The 21,891-nt window shown below is 40.6% G+C and overlaps 1 protein-coding gene across 1 annotated transcript in view; it reads left to right on the top strand.

Annotated features, from left to right (window-relative positions):
* Nucleotides 1-21,891, top strand: part of LOC112226612 (serine/threonine-protein kinase tousled-like 1-B) — a 40,981-nt gene that overhangs the window by 4,693 nt on the left and 14,397 nt on the right. Inside the window, exon 2 of the mRNA XM_024391062.2 lies at nucleotides 5,251-5,336. The gene's annotated coding sequence lies outside the window, so the exon portion shown is untranslated. The remainder of the gene's footprint in view (nucleotides 1-5,250; nucleotides 5,337-21,891) is intronic.

Genomic DNA, 21,891 nt, shown 5'->3' with positions numbered 1-21,891 from the left:
CCATACAGCCCTGTCTTGCACCACTTCTACAGAGAGACTTGAGTCTGAGCCAGCAACCTGTACACAGCATCCAATCGAAGCTCTCAACTGCCTTTTCTCTCAGGAGTGCGACAGGGGTGCACATGGAGAGATCCGTTCCAAAACCTCTCGTTGCTGGTGTCATGACGTTGGCCTGGGGGGGTAGGTTTATGACAGTCATAAATACCTCTTCCCCCCCTTTCTTCTCTCTACGCTACTGAGGTTACATTTGCAAAACCCTTGGTTAACATAGATTCTAGGAACATCAGTAGGTGGGAGGGGAATTAACTATATTCTGGTAATCCGAACAATTGAACATATGCGGTGGTACTTAATGAATATGATGTCAGTTCGGTTGTCATCTGAGACATTCGCATCAATGATAAGATGACAAACTCTACAGTGGAAAGTCTACACATCAGTTATGGGATTCACATGGAATTGTTCAATTTAAATGTTTGAATATGAAATTATTCGTGATGGGATAAAATTTCATTTTAGCTTCTAAAATGTGAGATTTGGGTTTTCATAAGACAGGGCTCTGCTCAATCAGTGGCCCGCCCCTGTGACGGGACATGGGTATAAAACTTTTCAAACACGCCCTCTCCTTTCCTATATAAGCCCTTGACGACAATATAACCTCCTGTTCCGAGGACATGAGGATGACGTTCCGATGTATGGTTCAGATAACTACAGAACAAAGCCAAAATCAGCGTGAGCTTTGGTTGCGACTGGTATGAACTTTGAACTCTTATTCACTACACAAGTGATACCTCCTAGCCTTTGAGTTAGCAACAGCAGATGCAAACGAGGGTTAGGAAGGAACAGACAGTGTCCATTCTATCACCCAACGACGTTACTACAACGTATCCAATTGACAACCAGAGACATTCTTCAAAGGACTCAGTTGGGCAACACGGCCTTCCATCTACCACCAACTTACCGAAGAGCAGCTCCGAGTAAATATTTATTGCATTTTCCTTTTCCAAATGGGTGGTAATTTAGAATGCATAAGATGCTGTATTTACAATAGTGCAGCTTCTTCCCTTTGTTCCTCAGTCTTCCTGCTCTTTCACTCAAACCCAGCCCCTTTTCTTTTGTGTAACAAGCTGTCATATCTGTTCCACCCGCTAGGGACGTTTTCCTTTATGACATAATTAAATCATAACTTGATTACAAATTGTGTGTAATTCTGTGATTAGTTAGGTATTTAGTAAGTAAATAATCAAACCCAATTTTTGTATTGCTGATTCAACTTGTTAGCCAGGGTTCGTGCAGATAACTAAGAATTTACAACTTTCAGATGTGACTGAATTAAGATGACGATTAATATTGACTGCTATTGATGTAAAATATTACTAGGTCTTTAAGAGTTTATTCAGGAAGATAACAGCTCTATTAAATATTATTTAGTGGTGCCCGACTCTCGTTAATTACATTTACATGATTAGCTCAATCAGGTAATATTACTTATATAGAATAGCATGTCATATCATTTAATCCCGCATAGCCAAAGACACGACACTGGTTGGCAAATGGACAAGACATAATAGGTGGTAAAGTTGGTGGCGGCCCAGGGGAGACATTGAAATTGGAACCTATCATGGGCCATCAGCTTTACAGTTCAAAGTGATCTGAAGAGAATTAAGAAAAGATTGAGTGCCGGGAAGGAGGGGATTGGTCAACTGTGCCCGTAATTTATTTAGACTTGTCTAAAAAAATATATATTTTGGGTTATCCGGGTGATTGTGGAGGTCTACATACTGCTACATTCATAGTAATTTAGACTAAGAATGCATTAAGATACTGATCTGTAATTATACCCTTGATGAGAACGTTAATACTAGAATTATGGATAAATGTACAGTCTGTCAGTGACGTGTGCTAAATTAAGGGTTTTACCTTTGAGTGATAGGACCAATGTGACTCACTGAAGAATGTAATTCTAAATTGGGGAGTTCTTCTGTCAAGTGTCTATTCTTTTGCCGATCTTAATCTTTTCTTTTTATTGGCCAGTCTGAGATGGCTTTTTAATTGCAACTCTGCCTAGAAGGCCACATCCCGGAGTTGCCTCTTCACTGTTGACATTGAGACAGGTGTTTTGCAGGTGCTATTTAATGAAGCTGCCAGTTGAGGACTTGTGAGGCGTCTGTTTCTCAAACTAGACACTAATGTACTTGTCCTCTTGCTCAGTTATGCCCCAGGGCCTCCCACTCTTTCTATTCTGGCTATAGCCAGTTTGCGCTGTTCTGTGAAGGGAGTAGTACACATCATTGTACGAGATCTTCAGTTTCTTGGCAGTTTCTCGCATGGAATAGCCTTCATCTCTCAGAACAAAAATAGACTGAGTTTCAGAAGAAAGTTCTTTGTTTTTGGCCATTTTGAGCCTGTAATCGAGCCCACAAACGTTGATACTCCAGATACTCAACTAGTCTAAAGAAGGCCAGTTTTATTGCTTCTTTAATCAGGACAACAGTTTTCAGCTGTGCTAACATAATTGCAAAAGGGTTTTCTAATGATCAATTAGCCTTTTACAATGATCAACTTGGAATAGCTAACACAATGTGCCATTGGAACACAAGAGTGATGGTTGCTGATAATGGGCCTCTGTATGCCTATGTAGATATTCCATAAAGTCTGCCATGTCCAGCTACAATAGTAATTTACAACATTAACAATGTCTACATTATATTTCTGATCAATTTGTTATTTTAATGGACAAAAAAATAGATTTTCTTTCAAAAACAAGGGAATTTCTAAGTGACCCCAAACTTTTGAACGGTAGTGTATATCCATGACAAAATGGCATTTTTAATGATAATACTCAGGAAATATAGCAGTTTTATGCTAATGGTACATAGGCGTTGCCTTATAAATAGTGGGATCATAATGCTTGTACTGGGTCATGTTCATTAGGCACTAAACGAAAGACATTTTACTTAAACCGTTAGTCTACCCGGATTTGTCCAAGATATGACAATTTTAGTTTCTACAGATGATGCTTTAGGAATGGAAATAATTATTTCCACCATGTTGACCCATTGTAGTATGCTCAGTTTATATATATTTTTTCACCTTTATTTAACCAGGTAGGCTAGTTGAGAACAAGTTCTCATTTACAACTGCGACCTGGCCAAGAAAGCATAGCAGTGTGAACAGACGGCACAGAGTTACACATGGAGTAAACTATTAACAAGTCAATAACACAGTAGAAAGAGTCTATACATTGTGTGCAAAAGGCGTGAGGAGGTAGGTGAATAATTACAATCTTGCAGATTAATACTGGAGTGATAAATGATCAGATGGTCATGTACAGGTAGAGATTGGTGTGCAAAAGAGCAGAAAAGTAAATATAAACAGTATGGGGATGAGGTAGGTAAAATTGGGTGGGCTATTTACCGATAGACTATGTACAGCTGCAGCGATCGGTTAGCTTCTCAGATAGCAGATGTTTGAAGTTGGTGAGGGAGAAAAGTCTCCAACTTCAGCGTGGGTTTTTTTTTTTTTTTTTTTTTTTTTTGCGCAATTTGTTCCGGTCACAGGCAGCAGAGAACTGGAACGAAAGGCAGCCAAATGAGGTGTTGGCTTTAGGGATGATCAGTGAGACACCTGCTGGAGCGCGTGCTACGGGTGGATGTTGCCATCGTGAACTGGGATAAGGCGGAGCTTTACCTAGCGTGGACTTGTAGATGACCTGGAGCCAGTTGGTCTGGCGACGAATATGTAGCGAGGGCCAGCCGACTAGAGCATACAGGTCGCAGTGGTGGGTGGTATGAGGTGTTTTAGTAACAAAATGGATGGCACTGTGATAAACTGCATCCAGTTTGCTGAGTAGAGTATTGGAAGCTATTTTGTAGATGACTTCGCCGAAGTCGAGGATCGGTAGGATAGTCAGTTTTACTAGGGTAAGTTTAGCGGCGTGAGTGAAGGAGGCTTTGTTGCGGAATAGAAAGCTGACTCTAGATTTGATTTTCGATTGGAGATGTTTGATATGAGTCTGGAAGGAGAGTTTAGTCTAGCCAGACACCTAGGTACTTACAGATGTCCACATATTCTAGGTCGGAACCATCCAGGATGGTAATGCTAGTCAGGGGTGCAGGCAGCGAACGGTTGAAAAGCATGCATTTGGTTTTTACTAGCATTTTAAGAGCAGTTGTAGGCCACGGAAGGAGTGTTGTATGGCGTTGAAGCTCGTTTGGAGGTTAGATATCAGTGTCCAAGGAAGTATCAAGATTTTGTTTCGTACTGATGAAAAATGTATTCAGATTTAGATTTTTATATATGAAGGATAATTTATGCTAAGGTTGAAAACTAAATGAACCAACAGATGGTCATTTACAATGATAATATAATAGTGCAAGGAAGTTTTTTTTAATGCTTAAATTAAGTTGTTTAATTCCTTATTTGGTTTTCTACATGTGTATTAATGCATTTTTAAACCTTGTAATTTTCTTTGAAGTAGAGATTAGTCTCAAAATGGGGGATTGTGATAGAAAATGTTAAAGATTATGTTTAATACTGTTTATGCATCAATTGGTTGTTTTATGCAATATAATTGGGTTCTTAGAACTCTCATTTGTGTCTGTGAACTGAGGAGCTTCTGGAGCTTGGGCTGGCAACTGATTAAGTGATGGCTAGATGATAAAACCAGCCACATTCCATTTTATGATTAGTGGTGCATGTGAGAGATGTCCCCGGTCTGACTGATCCTGCATTTCATAGCCTGAATTGGTGTCTGTAAGGTACCAGGGACAAGATCTTTTATGAGTAGCTGATAAGAACCTCGTCTTGTGGGCCAAACCCTGGTTTCCATGCATGAGAACAGTCTTTACAGCATATACTGTCTGTGAATTATCAATTTATTTCATACAAATCCTAACCTTTTAACCCATTCCACACATCTGCTGTTTGTCATGTAGACTAAGAGGGTGTATCTTTACTATAAAATATATTTCTGTTCTTTGTATGTCAGAGCTCTCAGCCCAACACGAGTGTTGGGTCGACCAGCCTCATTATTGCAGAGCACTCACACTATTCACATGTGTGCTGTGACCTGCTCCTTATTAAAACGTTTTGAATAAAGTAATATCCTGATTGGTGATTGACCTTGCCTCTCCTTTATTATTGATTATAATTTCCATGACTCATATTTTTTTAAATCAGCTCTATTAATGTAATTTACAGACATGAATCCTAAATGCAGGTAACATTTTCTTTTGTTAATCTCTGCAGGTTTCTCATCTGATTTCTTGGAGCCTGGTGGAGCTGGATGCCACCATAGAGCCCCACAGTATAAAACCATGTAATTCTCAGACAAGGTGAGTTTTATATATATATATATTCACCTCAATTTACTCTGAATTTGAAATGCTAAATTAGCAACAGGGAAGACTTCAGCAAGACTGCAAAGTCCTGCAGGAAGCTCCTGCACATCCTCTCTAGCCGACACCGTCAGATACAACAGCGCAATCAGAGACTTGTGCCCAATCCAAGATGAATCTATGTGCAGTATTGGAAAAGAATAGAAGTGTTGAACTTCTTCCGTCACCAGCAGAGTAGTAGATCAAAAAATAATTTTGTATTACTTAGCCTAGATAATTGTTTGTACAGTATGTCGACTTTGGTGTCTATTTCAGACCTGATGTCATTTTTCAAGGATGAGCATAAGAGCATTTAAAAGGGGAGAAGACCACTAAGTCTGGCCATGTGGAGAAGTGCAGCTATAGTGAGGGGCAACTTACCGGTCAGGGCGAGCATGAGGGATACAGTTTATCCTGTGTCGGTGAGTGTCTCTAAGTTACGTTTGAGCGTCTTAGAAATACAATGTGTTCAATACAGTTTAGTGTGAACCCATTTTTACTCCATCCAACACAGGATCAAAGTTCTCCAGTGTAACCTACTTCATATAGCCACCCAGAAGAAAGGCACACTTCAGGTTGACTTGGTTTTCATCTGCAGTAAAAGATATCAAACAGTGATGATGGGCATTGACAGGATGTTCACTGCTCTCAAAATCTCTGACTTAATGCACAAAGTGATCGTATAGTATAAATGCGTGTTTAGAAAACTAAAATACAGTCAGACATACCTGCAGTAAAAGATGTCAAACAGCGATGACAGGACGGTCACAGCCACACGTTCACTGATTAGGTAGGACATGAGATCATTACTGTTGCGCTCTCTAAAAGATATGTACCCTCCATGTGAAGTGAAATCAATCCATAAAGAGCACAAGTTCAACACTTTTTTAAATATTTTTTATATAAACCTTTTAAGGTAACTTTCATTGATGTGATGACTGTTTATAGAATCATTACCTACTATGTTCAATTGTTACCAGATTCAATTAATCATGTAACAATTAACTCATTTGGAATTTGGGGCACCACGGAAGAAGTTTAACGAGTTACCATCTCCCGAAATAAACTCTAGAAGTTTATTATAAGTCTGTTATATTGATAACAGTCACTTATTAATCATTACTTCTGAACAGTCGTAACCTTCCTGGATCTGCAAGAACCCCAGCCCTTTCTGATTATTCAGTACTACACAAATGTATTTATTTACTAACTAAATAATAACAGAGTACACATACACACTTACAATGGAGAGGGGGTGGGGAAAAAGAGAGCTAGAGAGACATTTATTGTGGATACATTGTATAACTATTCTCATATTAATCAAATACCTTGCACATGAACCACCGCCCATCTGGGTAAGAAATGTAATGTATTTGTGTAGATGTCTTTGTCCATCGCTCTGTTGCAACCAATCAATCCTTCTATGGGAAAGGCTTGATGTGTGTAAGGCTCTGGTTGTCCACCAGAGGTCACAATGTCGTAGTTGTCTTGGTCTTGTAGTGGAGTGTTTTCAGAGCAGTTACTTAGATGCACTCATGATTGTCTGAGATGAACTTCTTGCCTCTTTTCTTGAGTAGATAGTCAAAGTTCTAGATCACGTTACACACACACACACACAGCTGCAGACTGTCAAATGTTCTGGTCTAGTGAATTTCTCCACCTCATTTTGAGTTTCAGAGTTTCCAACCATTTCAACGTGTAGCCACAGCTGCACGCTTTATGGTCTGGGAGTTTCAACCTTTTGTAACGTTTAGCTCATCCTTCACGTCTACTGGTCTGCATGTTAATTCTTAGCAGTCCTTTTAAGCACTCTGGTTGAAAAGACCAGTACTATCGCACTGACATGTTCTTCTGACCTCATTCGGGGAGTGGCTTAGTTAATGTGCAACGGACATGAAAACTATGATCTCGTTAGAAAACGAATCACATTCTTATCTTTACAAAAATAGTTATCATTCTTCATATTGTATTAACATCATATTGGATGGAAACATAAAAGCCAAAGGGGGTTTCCTTCCTAAGTTACAGTATTTGGTTCATAGTTTTTAAAAACGTCCCAAAATGACAAGTAGGATGTGATTATTCCTTAGATCCCCACTGATCATTTTTAATGTTCCTGTCTTAGAAATATTGTTCCAAAGTTCACTCTTGGGATGTTAGTTTTTGTTATCTCTGCAACAAAGACATTCCAATCTTGATACTAGAGAGCAGGAGAGGGTTCTCTGATGCATAAGATTTACGATTGACGTGAGGTGTCATAAAACTGAGGCCTTGGATCTGAGGCCTTGGCTCCTCGACCACGAGTCATGACAGTAGTACAAAAATAACATTCACTTAATATTTAATTAAAGAAGCAATAGTTAGCGTGACATTACAGTGCACTGACTGACGCTTCTAATTAGCTCGTCATTAACATGGCTAGCTAAGACAGCAAACACTTGTTTAACTTGCTGAAATAGGCTTGAAATATATTAACGGCAACATAAATATTCACATTCACTATTGACTTTGGGATATATGAACCAGTTTTCAAAAGACACTTGTGTTATACAGTTTTTATGTACAGAGGAAGGAAACACTAACCTGCTCTCAGACTATTTCTCTCAGACTGAAGAACAGGTTGAACAACTTTCCAAATAAACGAGAAGCACTCAAAACCCACTAGTTGTTCTTTCAAGGAAAATAATTAAAGTTAAGTCTGAAGACCTCTCATATTGCCAACCTTACTACAATGGCAGTAAATATTTGTATGAATTCTAACACAAAATGAGAACTTTATTGATATCACACCTTTTTCTGAAGTGAATGGTTTCACCCACTACTCTGCTCGTGAACTGCTGTGTTCTGTGACATTTACATTGTGCCCAGCGCAAGTGAGGTTGAATGGAAACTCTACATTTTCACTTTGTAACACCAGCACACAACGCCAACACAGAAGACCAGGACATGGAAGTATGCTCACGGTAAGTTTTATTTTAACATCTGATCGGACGGGTTTCCCCACAGCAGACTGCATGATTTCCCAGACTGTCAACACAATAGAGCCTCCCCTCAGGTAGGTTAACCTCTCCTAACTCCCTCAGGTAAATATATCGGGCATGCAAAAGTGACACTGCACACTGAATTATTACAACATAATTATTCTAACAAAAGGCACTACAAACAATATGGTGAAAGGCACTACAATCGTGCTCTGGTGCTTCACATCATATGGGACCCACCCTTGGCCCTGCTCTACTCCTGTAACACTCTACTGCTATGTGACGAATTAGGGAGGCGGAATGCCAGACAACATATAGAAAGTGTTAGTAGTTGTTATTCTTCAATAAAACAGACCCCCCAAAAAAAAAAAAAATATATTTATTCAAAGAGAATAAATCAGAATTGTTGCAAAGTGGATGGTAGATTTGAATTCTTCCCTGTTCTCATTGTTTCTCCACTAAACAAAGAGGATGTAGTTTATACCAAAACCTAGCCTGTGGTTGACCAATTAGAATTCCTTGCAGTAAAATTGGGCCAATGGCCAAATACCAAGTATCCCGTTTCATGCTCAATGTATAGACAATTTGGACCAATGAGAACTTGCCACATGTAGCTATGAGTCCTGGACTGAACACCTACCCAGATTCTAAACTGATGTTGAACTGAAAAACAACTAGTTCCATTGATCTTTAGTTATCTGCGTTGTGTATTTATCTTTAAATATTCTTACATTTCCCCCTCGATCATTTAAAAAATAAATATGCTTAATGTATTATCGAAAACATGAAACTAGACAGTATAAAAACCGCAGTAGTGAGGAATTCTTCTTCCGTTCCACTGTTTGTTAATGACGTCTCTAAAGAACACTTCACTGGTGATCTTGTATCGTTTCAGGTACAGGCCTTGTGTCAGGGGATATTGCTGCATGGTAGATTCTCATAACCTGTAACGGAGGGGGGAAAAAAGCAAACGTCCTGGTTCCAAGAAATTTATATTTCACTTATCTCCCTAAGAAAGAATGTCCAGATTTTCCAGGAAAACATGGACATTTCACCTAGATATCCCTAATTTGAAGACTGCGGTGTAAAACGTAGAAGCTTTATCAGGTTCTGATCGGCTTACTATGCTTCTTCCCCTGAGATTGGCCAGCGATTGCTAGCCAATCCGTTCTTTATCCTCCAGGCTCCACTTTGTCATCAAAATAGACAACCTTGCAATGACCTTCCCATTTTGTCCCTAATGTGTCTGTTACGTTTAAAAATAATAATTTACCATCGCCCACTGTCCTGGCACTGTCATGTCCCCCATCGGGAGTTATTGCCCATGCCTCTTGTCTGTCTGCTTCCCCTACTGCATTAGAAAGTTGTATGCGATAGTTAAGCATTGTCACTTATGTGTACGTCTGCCTTTCTCAAATTGAATCTGCCTGGTAGTGACATGGGTCGACCTGTGACTACCTCAAATGGACTCAACCCTATGGGTTTGTTATGAGTGGCCCGTATACTACACAAGACCGTAGGCAATGCATCTCCGCTCAATAATACCTTGTGATATTACTATGATGGGCAGTGACTAGCGGAACCCCTCGAACATTCCGCTTAAAAGGCAGCGTGCGAAATTCAAAAATATTTTTTTCAAATATGTAACTTTCATACATTCACAAGTGCAGTGCAATACACCAAATTAAACTTCTTGTTAATCTACCCATCGTGTCCGATTTCAAAAAGGCTTTACAGCGAAAGCACAACATGATTATGTTAGGTCAGAGCCTAGGCTGGAAAATGGATGTATTTTTGTGACAAAGAGAGGAAAAAGTAATCCCTAACCTTTGATCTTCATCAGATGACACTCCTAGGACTTCATGTTACACAATACATGTATGTTTTGTTTGATAAAGTGCATATTTATATCCAAAAATCTCAGTTTACATTGGCGCGTTTACGTTCAGTAATGTTTTGCTTCCAAAACATCCGGTGATTATGCAGAGAGCCACATCAATTTACAGAGTCATCATAAACTTTAATATAAGGTACAAGTGTTATGCACAGAATTAGAGATACTTCTGAATGCAACAGCTGTGTCAGATTTCAAAAAAACTTTATGGAAAAAGCAAACCATGCAATCTGAGTACGGTGCTCAGACAACAAATCAAGCCATACAGATGTCCGCCATGTTGGAGTCAACAGAAGTCAGAAATAGCATTAAATATTCACTTACCTTTTGATGAGCTTCATCAGAATGCACTCCCTGGAATCCCAGTTCTACAATAAATGTTTGATAAAGTCCATGTCAAAATATATCCTTTTGTTAGCGCGCAGTTCAAAAATAACGCCGCGCGTGCAGGTCCAGGCAAAAGTTCAGAAAAGTCATTAGTTCGTAGAAACATGTCAAACGATGTATAGAATCAATCTTTAGGATGTTTTTATCATAAATCTTCAATGTTCCAACCGGAGAATTCTTTTGTCTTCAGAAATGCAATGTAACGCAAGCTAACGCTCACGTGAACGCGCTCATGACCAGCTCATGACCAGCTCATGGCGCTCTGGCAGACCTCTGACTCATTCAACTCCCTTTCCCCCCTCCCTCACAGTAGAAGCATCAAACAACGTTCTAAAGACTTGACATCTAGTGGAAGCCTTAGGAAGTGCAATTTAACCCCATAGACACTGTATATTCGATAGGCAATGAGTTAAACTACAAACCTCAGATTTCCCACTTCCTGGTAGGATTTCTCTCAGGTTTCCGCCAGCCATATGAGTTCAGTTATACTCACAGGCATCATTAAAACTGTTTTGGAAACTTCAGTGTTTTCCATCCAGATCTACTAATAATATACATATATTAGCAACTGGGCCTGAGTAGCAGGCAGTTTACTCTGGGCACGCTTTCCATCCAAATGTGAAAATGCTGCCCCCTATCCCAGGATTTAATAGGATAACGGTTAAATATAGAAACTTATTATCCAAATTTCAATCAGATTACTATGCATATTTCAATCTTATTATCCAAATTTCTAATTCTCTCATATCACATTCACCACAGTACTGTTCCCAAAACACACTAATCAATTAGTAGTTTTCTACAATATTTTTTTATAACCTGCAGGAATATTCTCAACTCCGTTAGTTCCTGGGATACCATAACTCATACATTTACATCTTACTATACTAACCCAGGGCATTACCTATATTTGATTTACATACTATATTTTCACTAGTCGTAGGCGTCCCTTTTTCTAAACCCCACACCCTAGACTTTTAACCTATTCTCAAGTCAAGTCTCTTTTTTAACATGAAGTCAGGGCAGGAGAAAATGAAAAGTCAAGGCACAAGGTAACAATTACATCGACCGTAAAGATCAGTGGCTGGTCAAAAAAACAGCCATCAAAATAAACCTAACTGAACGCCGCACCATGGGGGAAACAGAGGGTTTAAATACAGGGAAAGAAAAGGTGAAAACAAAACCAAAGAGTTCGGCAAGTGGCTGGTGGAGGAGAGGCACACTTCCGTGGAGGTTTCAGAACCCCGTGTCCTAGTCCCTTTTGCCAGTACCCCTTATGTCAGCAATCAAAAAAATTGTTTACAAGAAATATCAGTCACTCTGTGTTCGGGATCCCGTATTCACCCGCCAACGCCCCTCTCCTTGAACCTTAGGCAGGTACCAGCTTCTCCTCAGTGGAGTGTGAGTTTCCTCGAGTCACTTTGGTATAACCCCTGTGCACAGTGTAACCCAGGTTAGAATGTAGTGGAAATTCTAATCAAGAAAGGGAGATGAGACTTTCAATTTCTTCAAACAATCATACTTTAATATCGATTTAATTATTGCAATAATGGAGCTGGTCAAGACCACCCGTAGATGATCATTGAGAGCCCAACAATACAGAAAAAGCAAGGGAGTTATATAGAAATCCCAAAACTGCTTAGTCATGGTTGGTTCCACCCCTCCCCGGCAGATCAGGGCATCATAAGCTACTTTGTTTTCTTCTTGTGGCTATATGTATTGGGTGTGTGAGGTCATACCGCACAAACAAGTGATAACGTCAGTTCCATTACTCCTATCTCTACCAAGTTTGCCTCTATTCTCTTCATATCTCCACACAGCTGTGCCCGTGGAAGATAGTAAAAGAAAAGGATGGACTGAAGAACTGTGGTCACTCAGAGGCTCTTTGTCTTATGCCGTGTGACCAAGTTACTCGGAAGCAAAGATGATTGGAAACAATACAGGTCTATTCTGTTCCTCAAGTTTATCTCTATCCCATGTACTTGACTACACGCCTAGACCAGCTGCTTTCTCAGAAGCACAACATTGGTAGAATAGAAATGTCTTACTATTGTTAAGCATATAATTGTTAACTATTAATATGAAACAAATCTGGTAAATTTGCCATTTTGCCTCCGGGTGTAAGAGTACCTACCAGAACCCATCAGACATATTAATGACAGAGAACAGAGTGAGCAGGTGATGAGGAAAAAATGGTTGAGTTAGTGTCGTGGTAATTTCCTATATTACTAAACATTGAGAGAGCAAACCACACAGAAGTCAGTTATATTATAAAGTCCATCTTTAATTATGAGCTTCACCATAGCCCTTTTTGACTCTCAGATCAATTCAGTGTCTATAAATGAATTCTCTGAGTGTTTACAAAATGGCAACGGATCTTTTATAGCAAAGATCCACCCCCTAGTCGACATGACAAACCACAGATAATAGGAACTTCACAAAGTGCCTTTTACTTGAAAGAGGAGTACCCCATAGCCATATAGCATTCGCTATAAATTATCGTTCAGTTTGATCTCCTAAACAAAGTTCTTATCTCGTTCTTGGTACAACATAGTACCAAAACATTACCTCATCCAATGGCATATATCAATTGTTAATTCTAGATACTCCCATCTCAAATACACCCCCTCCTGGACAAGATCAGAAAAGACAGTGAGCCTCTTAGGTCTTATACTAAATCAAGATAAGGGCAACCTCAGAGGGGACATAAAATAGTTAGACACATTCCCATAAGAAGACAAGCCTCCATTCTGTCCTCCTCCCCTTCTGATATTCTTCATAGCATCACATGGTTTAACAGATACATTGACATATGAAGACAAGCCTGACCTCTTCCCCCCTCTGGGCCCCTAGTGACTAAGCCCCAGCAGAGAAGGGATAACTGCAAACTGCCAACAGTATTATCCAAAAGAAAACATTCCTAATGACATATCTCACAAGTAGTATTATGTAAATAAAACATCTTATCAATGTTACCTAACTAATTCTGATTCTGCTACCACAGTTACCCACCAGTGGAGTGAGCTTGGAGATGGCTTCATTTGCATTCCTGTAGTCCACTGTCACCTTCCAGTCACAATTTGATTTCCTCACAGGCCATACTTGACTGTTAGAGGCAGTATCTCTTTTCAACAATACCCATTTCACATAGATCTCTAATCACTACTTTAGTAGCGGCCATAGATTTCTTGCTGATGGGATATTGTGTTGTGCAAGGTGGGGCAACACCTGCGCACTGGTTCCATGTCCAAAGTTCCACACTTATTTTTCTTCGTAGTGTAAATAGGATGGTTCTGAACTGTAGAGCCCTGCAGTTGTCTTAATTTGCCATGTCACCTTTCCTTCAGATGTTCAGTGAAGTCAAGTTGTATTATAACATCAAGGCCTAAAATAGGTTGTTCAAAGTAGCCTATCCACACCCCTGCATCAATCTTCATTGGACTAATAGAAATTGATAATGGTTTGGTCTGTTTCATATCCGCCCACACTCCTGTTGCTCATCTTCTTGCCTGTGTACTGAGGACATATGTTTTGCATAAGATATGGGAAATAGTGACTTTAGCACCCGCATCTACTAAAAAAATCTACTGCGAAGTTGTTAACTCATGTTCACATATATTCCATGGGATTTCATATGTACACCAGTTGAGATGGGCCGTAAAGAGGGAGTCTTTTAGTTCATCTCCACGGCATCCACATCCAGCAAACTCTGCTGCTGAGCCAGAGAGTGCTTCTTAAATTTCTACATCAGCATTGTGTCGTTGGGCCTGTTGTCCTGTTTACTTTTTCCCTTAGACGGCCCCTGCTTCTGGCCACTTCTCATTAGGACATGCGTTTTTACCCGACGTTCTCGTTGCCAGCGTCCAGAAATCCCTCAACACACTCCAGGTTTCTCTTCTGCTGAACGAGTAATGTTGGTTTCACTCGGAACCTGCACAACTCTGACAGCCGGTTTATTATGTTGATGTCTCTGTACGTCACCGTAGTTTTGACTCTCCCAATCAGTAGTGGAAACAAAAGTTTTACGCAAATCATTGTGTATGGATTGCATCAACCGATGTGTGAGCACCCATTTTTGGAGGTGAGTGCATTTTCACCTATGTTTTCGTCAAGTACACCATGTTCACGGTTGTTCAAAAGAAATGCTAAAAATGTAACCCATCATAAGGATGTAGATTGTAGGGTTGTTTTTTATCGCTTTAAATGGTCCCATGTGGGTAAGAGGACATCTCATGGACGCTTCGTAGTCTTTGACCATTTATCCAACTCTTTTGGAGATTCTGATTTATGTGTAATTACTTTCACTGGGGGTTTCTTTACTTCCTTTTAAATGGCCTGTGTTCTGGTCAGCCTAAGACATCGTTCGTCACCGCTGTCAGAATCTGACTCAAAGCCAGGAAGTGCTGACCAGATGTTTGAAACCTGAGCTGCCTTGTGCAACTCGGCATGAGGGTAGATTGAGGGAACAGAGCACACAGGTGGGGGCCAAGTCTGCCTTATCCACCCTTGCATCCTGCAATTGTACAATTTTGCCTTTTAATGTTTAACAGTTTGAGGGCTCTTGTTGAACAATCTTTATGCAATGTCCTATGATTATCTTGAAGGAATTTTTTGTTTTCTCACTTTGGCTAAATAAGGTTAAAGACCATTGGGTCTGTCAGTGAGTCAGACATTCTCTGTATTTTTCTCCAAGCTTTTTGTATATCAGACAGATTCCATCTTCTGTCCTTGTCAACAATGACAAAATATTTATTTTTATCTCCTGCCTAAGCTCCTCTACTTTGAAATGGTTCTTCATATCACTAGATGGTGAATTTAATATATTTCTCATGTTCACATGCGGAGCACCTGTCCCGTCCATTTCAAGAGTTTTCCTCACTTGAAAATGCCATTTACATAACTTAAAGTTGTATAATATTTATATACTTATTTAACCATACACCCTATTTTTAACCCCTTGAGGACTAACCTATCTATAGATCACATTTTGTTTTTGCAGGGCCTGGTTACCCCTAACTTGTTTACTTCAAAAGCTTGTACAAGGCTTACATAACCTTCACGTGTAAAAATTGCTACTCAACTAGCAACTTACTTCTGTTTCACACCCGTGATCAGTTATGGCTTATTTTAACTGAAGGCTTTAACAGAGGACCCCTATATGTCCCAGACACGTAACTCATTGCATGCACTTAAATTAACCTGATTTAGTTATTTTAAATTATATAGGTCTAGACTCACCCAGCAATGTGTTAGCAGTTGATGTTGTTCTTCAATAGCACAGACCCCAAAGCAAATTAGGGAGGGAAAAATATATGGTTGACCAATTTAAAATTCCTTGCAGTAAAATTGGGCCAAATACCAAGTATCCCATTTCAGGCTCAATGTATAGACAATTTGGACGAATGAGAATTTGCCACATGTAGCTATGAGTCCCAGACTGGAACCTCTACCCAGATTCTAAATAGGTTTTGAACTGAAACTAGTTCCATTGATCTTTAGTTCTCTGCATTGTGTATTTATCTTCAAATATTCTTAAAGGTTGGGGATAGGTTCTCGATGTCTAGGGCCCGACGAGAAAGAAAAATAAAATAATTGTCTCTGTGGCGATATACAGATCCGGACAGCTCCCTCTCCTGGAACGAGCCCAGTCTGAGACTCTGCTTGGCGACGTAACCAATGGCCCTGTCTCCGGTGTTAAACGAGAAGAATACAGACAGCAGGAAAACCTGCCAACAATAGTGGCTTTCAGTGGCGTGGCAAAACAGCCCAGAGAGCGAGAGACAGAGTAATGTAAGGGGAACGCAGGAAGAATCACGTCCCTTACTTGGCGGTGCTAAAGCTTCTGGATGTGTGTTGTACCAATGCCTCTCTCGGTCCTCTGCTTTCAGATCACCACTCAACTCCACAGTCCCAATTCCTTGTTAGCACAGCCACCCACTTCCTCACTCAAATTCACCAGTAAGACTTCTGGTCCCGCGCAATCACCCAAAATAGACCAGACATGAACACCCACGGAGAGACATTCTCACCTCAACGCCTAGGCCCAAACACCAGGCTTTTAAATATTACAGCCAATTCCCTGCTACCTGTCTGATTAGCCAACTCGCTGTAGGTGCGTCTGATCACACCAGCCCCGCCACCCACTTCTCCATCTTGTGACATCAACATTCTACAAGGAAAGAGCATTAACCAGATTACCCCAGATACCAGACTTAGATGAGTGATAACTCCGTTCTAGAATGTTGTCATTGATGAGAATTAATGTAAAAATCTATTGACATTCAGAATGTACTTTTAGACATCCAGCCTGTATTGTAGTTTCATGACTAGAGACAAATCTTCAAAGGCACAGTAAGTATTTATTCGGAGTGGTACATGCATTCACACAGTCTTGATTTATAGGATCCTTCCCACTATATGATTTATATATCAAGTGATAAAATCCCAAGTTATCATTAGATGTTCATGGAAAAACTGCACTTGTACTCATTTGAAAGTACAGTTTATTAAATGTTCTACGGCTGTTATGTCATCAATCAAATCAAACTTCATTTATATAGCACGTTTCTTACAACAAATGTGTTCAAAGTCATGCATTGAAAGGCATGTGGCACTTAACATCCTTCCTGTAGCCTATTTTGTAGTTTCATAATATCGGCCGCAAGGATGTGAAATGCGAGTGGAGGAAGCCACCAGTGCCCAACCAAGTGCAGTAATGAATAATGTAAATCATGCAAATATGACTTGTCTGTGTAAGCAGTATATAAGAGAACTAACGGGACTGCCCCGGAGGAGCTCCCAACTGACGTTTACTATGGTGCATTAAGTTTGTTGGAACCTCTCCAGCTTGCTGATAATAAAGAATGATTCATTTAATATTGACTTCAGGTGTCCCTGGTGGTAATTTCTAATACAATTTCTATTTCAGGGAGGGTCTTACCAACTCTTTGAAGACCATCCTTACTGGCAATATCCAGTGTGATGACCTCTGACAGACTCCTATTGCTCATTCTGTCAGTGCCTGTTTTCAGGAGAGTCAAAGGTCCAAAAATATTCCACATACCGTAGGTCGTACAAGTTTTGCTCAAAAGCAGCCAACTAAATAAAAGTAGTTAAATTCCCACTGTGCCCATGATAAAGTTTTAAATCTGTTCAAATGATTTCTCTACCCCTTTGTCTTACTTGCTAAAGGCCCCAGTCATCCCTACCTGGACCTGACATTGTTGAAAAACAAGTGAACAATGAATAAAGATCATACACAAACAATAGGTTATGTTCAAGTTTTGGTCAAAGCAGCCAACTTAAGTAATCTAGTTAATGTAAATTCAATCAAAGTCTGAGTGCATCTCCTCAGTTTCATTCAGTAGTACAACACAATTTACATTGCATTTTTATCATGGGCACAGTGAGCATTTATGTAGGTGCTGTTTAAGTTATGAGAGAGAGAGAGGTACATTACTTCCAGCAGTTCTCCTTGCTGAGGGTGGTGTTGGACATGCACGGCTTCTTGTGGGGTGAGCCTGATGTTCCGCATGTCACGCCTTAGGTCTAAAACATGGGGAAAGGGGACAAAGCCAGAAATGACCAGGACAGTCTAGGGTACTATTTGCATGAAGAGGTGAAGTATTGTGATGAGTTATATGACTCTACTTCTGATTCTAATTCTCTGAAGGAAAGCCTCAGCTGTGAGGTCACTGAGAAAGACCAACATTGATATGGGGGATCATCTGAAAGGGACTGACATGCAGGGATGGAACATATGGATTTTGGGCACTTGCCAGCAGATCACAATTTCTACAAGCCTGGGTAACATTCAAGTTCTAAATCTTTGGTGTGCAATGTTTGTAAAGGCAAAATTTCACTGCTGTCAGGCTAGTTTGGCACATTGTCTACTAGCTCTATCTAAAAAGTACTAGCCTCTGGTTAGCTTAATTTCCAACCCTGCTGACATGTGTAACTGACTTCACAGGTCATTTGTTTAGTCATGTACAACAGATACAGTTGTGGAACAAAACCGTTTGTGTTTTGTATGGGAAAACATTGAGCCCACAAGTCCTTTATGAGCTAGCTAGCTAGTTAATATTAGCTCACCGTTCATGTAGTCAAACTTTTCCATGCCATCTCATTTTAGCCCACTAGGGCAGGGATATTTATCTGACGTTTAGTTAGCTAGATAAGTTAGCTCATCGTTAGTGTATTCAACCTTTTCCCCAGACCCCACTGTTGGTGACATGCTAACTAGTCCACCAGGGCATGGATATTTAACGTTAGATAGTTAGCACCAATCACTAACGTGAGTCACATTCACGTCTGACTACACCAAATCAAAGTTTATTTATCACGTGCGCAGAATACAAAAGGCTATATACAGACACCTTACAGTGAAATGCTAACTTACAGGCTCTAACCAATGGTGCGAAAAAAAAGTGTGTGTAAAGAAACAAAACAACAGTAAAAAGACATTTGAAAAAAAGAGTAGCAAGGCTATATACAGACACCTGTTAGTCAGGCTTATTGAGGTAGTATGTACATGTAGGTATCGTTAAAGTGACTATGCATATAAGATAAACAGAGAGTAGCAGCAGTGTAAAAGAGGAGTTGGGGGGGGCACACAATGCAAATAGTCCGGGTAACCATTTGGTTACCTGTTCAGGAGTCTTATGGCTTGGGGGTAAAAACTGTTGAAGCCTTTTTGTCCTAGACTTGGCACTCTGGTACCGCTTGCCATGCGGTAGTAGAGAGAACAGTCTATGACTGGGGTGGTTTCTTGGGCACAGGAACTATGGTGGTCTGCTTGAAACATGTAGGTCTTACAGACTTGTGCAGAGAGAGGTTGAAATGTCAGTGAAGACACTTGCCAGTTGAGTACACATCCTGGTAATCCATCTGGCCCTGCGGCCTTGTGAATGTTGACCTGTTTTTAAAGGTCTTTCTCACAACTGCTTTGGAGAGCGTGATCATACAGTCATGTGGAACAGCTGGTGCTCTCATGTATGATTCAGTGTTGCTTGCCTCAAAGCGAGCATAAAAGGCATTTAGCTCGTCTGGTAAGTTCACGTCACTGGGCAGCTCGCGGCTGGGTTTCCCTTTGTAGTCCGCCCTGTAGCACTCACTTCTGTCATCATGAAGTGCTTTGAGAGACTAGTCAAGGATCATATCACCTCCACCCCACCTGATACCCTAGACCCACTCCAATTTGCTTACCACCCCAATAGGTCCACAGATGACGCAATCGCCATTACGCTGCACACTGCCCAATCCCATCTGGACAAGAGGAATACCTATGTAAGAACGCTGTTCATTGACTACAGCTTAGCATTTAACACCACAGTACCCTCCAAACCCGTCATTAAGCTCGAGACCCTGGGTCCTGGACTTTCTGACGGGCCGCCCCCAGGTGGTGAGGATAGAAAACAACATCCACACCGCTGATCCTCAACACTGGGGCCCCAAAAGGGCACATTCTCAACCCTCTCCCGTACTCCCTGTTCACCCATTACTGCGTGGCTCGCCTCCAACTCAATCATCAAGTTTGCAGACACTACAGTGGTAGGCTTGATTACCAACAACAATGAGACAGCCTACAGGGAGGAGGTGAGGGCCCTTGGAGTGTGGTGTCAGGAAAATAACTTCTCACTCAACGTCAACAAAACAAAGGAGATGATCGTGGACTTCAGGAAACAGCAGAGGGAGCATCCCCCCCCATCCACATCGACGGGAGAGTAGTGGAGAAGGTGAAAAGTTTTAAGTTTCTCTGCGTACACATCATGGACAAACAACAGCGCCTCTTCAACCTCAGGAGGCTGAAGAAATTTGGCTTGTCACCTACAACACTCACAAACTTTTACAGATGCACAGATCGAGAGATCGAGAGCATCCTGTCGGGCTGTATCACCGCCTGGTATGGCAACTGCTCTGGCCCACAACTGCAAGGCTCTCCAGAGGGTAGTGTGGTCTGCACAATGCATCCCCGGGGGCAAACTACCTGCCCTCCAGGACACCTACAGCACCCGATGTCACAGGAAGGCCAAAAAGATCAAGGACAACAACCACCTGAGCCACTGCCTTTTCACCCCGTTATCATCCAGAAGGCGAGGTCAGTACAGGTGCATCAAAGCAGGGACCGAGAGACTGAAAAACAGATTCTATCTCAAGGCCATCAGACTGTTAAACAGCCATCACTAACAGTGGCTGCTGCAAACATACAGTCTCAAATCTCTTGCCACTTTAATACATTTATTACATCCATTCATTAATTTATCACTAGTCACTTTAAATTACACCACTTTAATAATGTCTCCATATCCTACATTACTCATCTCATATGTATATACTGTATTCTATACCATCTACTGCATCTTGACTATGCCGCACGGCCATCGCTCATCCATATATTTATATGTACATATTCTTATTCATCCCTTTACATTTGTGTCTATAAGGTAGTTGTTGTGAATTTGTTAGATTACTTGTGAGATATTACTGCACTGTCGGAACTAGAAGCACAAGCTTTTCACTGCACTCGCATTAACAGCTGCTAACCATGTGAATATGACCAATAACATTTGATTTGAATAGTTTATATGCCCTGCCACATCCGACGAGCGTCAGAGCCAGTGTAGTAGGATTCGATCTTAGTCCTGTATTGACGCTTTGCCTGTTTGATGGTTCATCTAAGGGCATAGTGGGATTTCTTATAAGTGTCCGGATTAGTGTCCCACTCCTTGAAAGTGGCAGCTCTAGCCTTTAGCTCGGTGTGGATGTTGCCTGTATTCCATGGCTTCTGGTTGGGATATGTACGTACAGTCACTTTGGGGATAACGTTGTCGATACACTTATTGATATAGGTGGTATACTTCTCAATGCCATTGGATAAATCCCGGAACATATTCTAGTTTGTGCTAGCAAAACAAGGTAAGAAAAAAAAAGTGTTAAATTATTTTGTCTTTACAACTGATATTCAACACAACAACAGTACATTTATGTATTGTTTTGGAATGAATATAACGTGCAGCACTAAATGCATATGTATTTAACACAGTGCCCCTCCAAAATGACATTTGGTTAGTAGAGACCCTACTGAGCATTTCCCACCCCACATTAGCTTTTCTACCTGTCTCAGCTATCTCTACAAGCCAATATGTACAGTCTATTACAGTGTATTGCATTGGGGGCTATGGAGGAGTCGGTATCAAAAGCCAGCAGACCCTACTGAGTATTTTCCACCAGGTAGAAAAGTTCTCTCTACAGC

Source organism: Oncorhynchus tshawytscha, linkage group LG28, assembly GCF_018296145.1.
Source record: "Oncorhynchus tshawytscha isolate Ot180627B linkage group LG28, Otsh_v2.0, whole genome shotgun sequence".
In the NCBI taxonomy this organism is placed as follows: Eukaryota; Metazoa; Chordata; class Actinopteri; order Salmoniformes; family Salmonidae; genus Oncorhynchus; species Oncorhynchus tshawytscha.
This window is presented reverse-complemented; position numbering and strand designations above follow the sequence as displayed.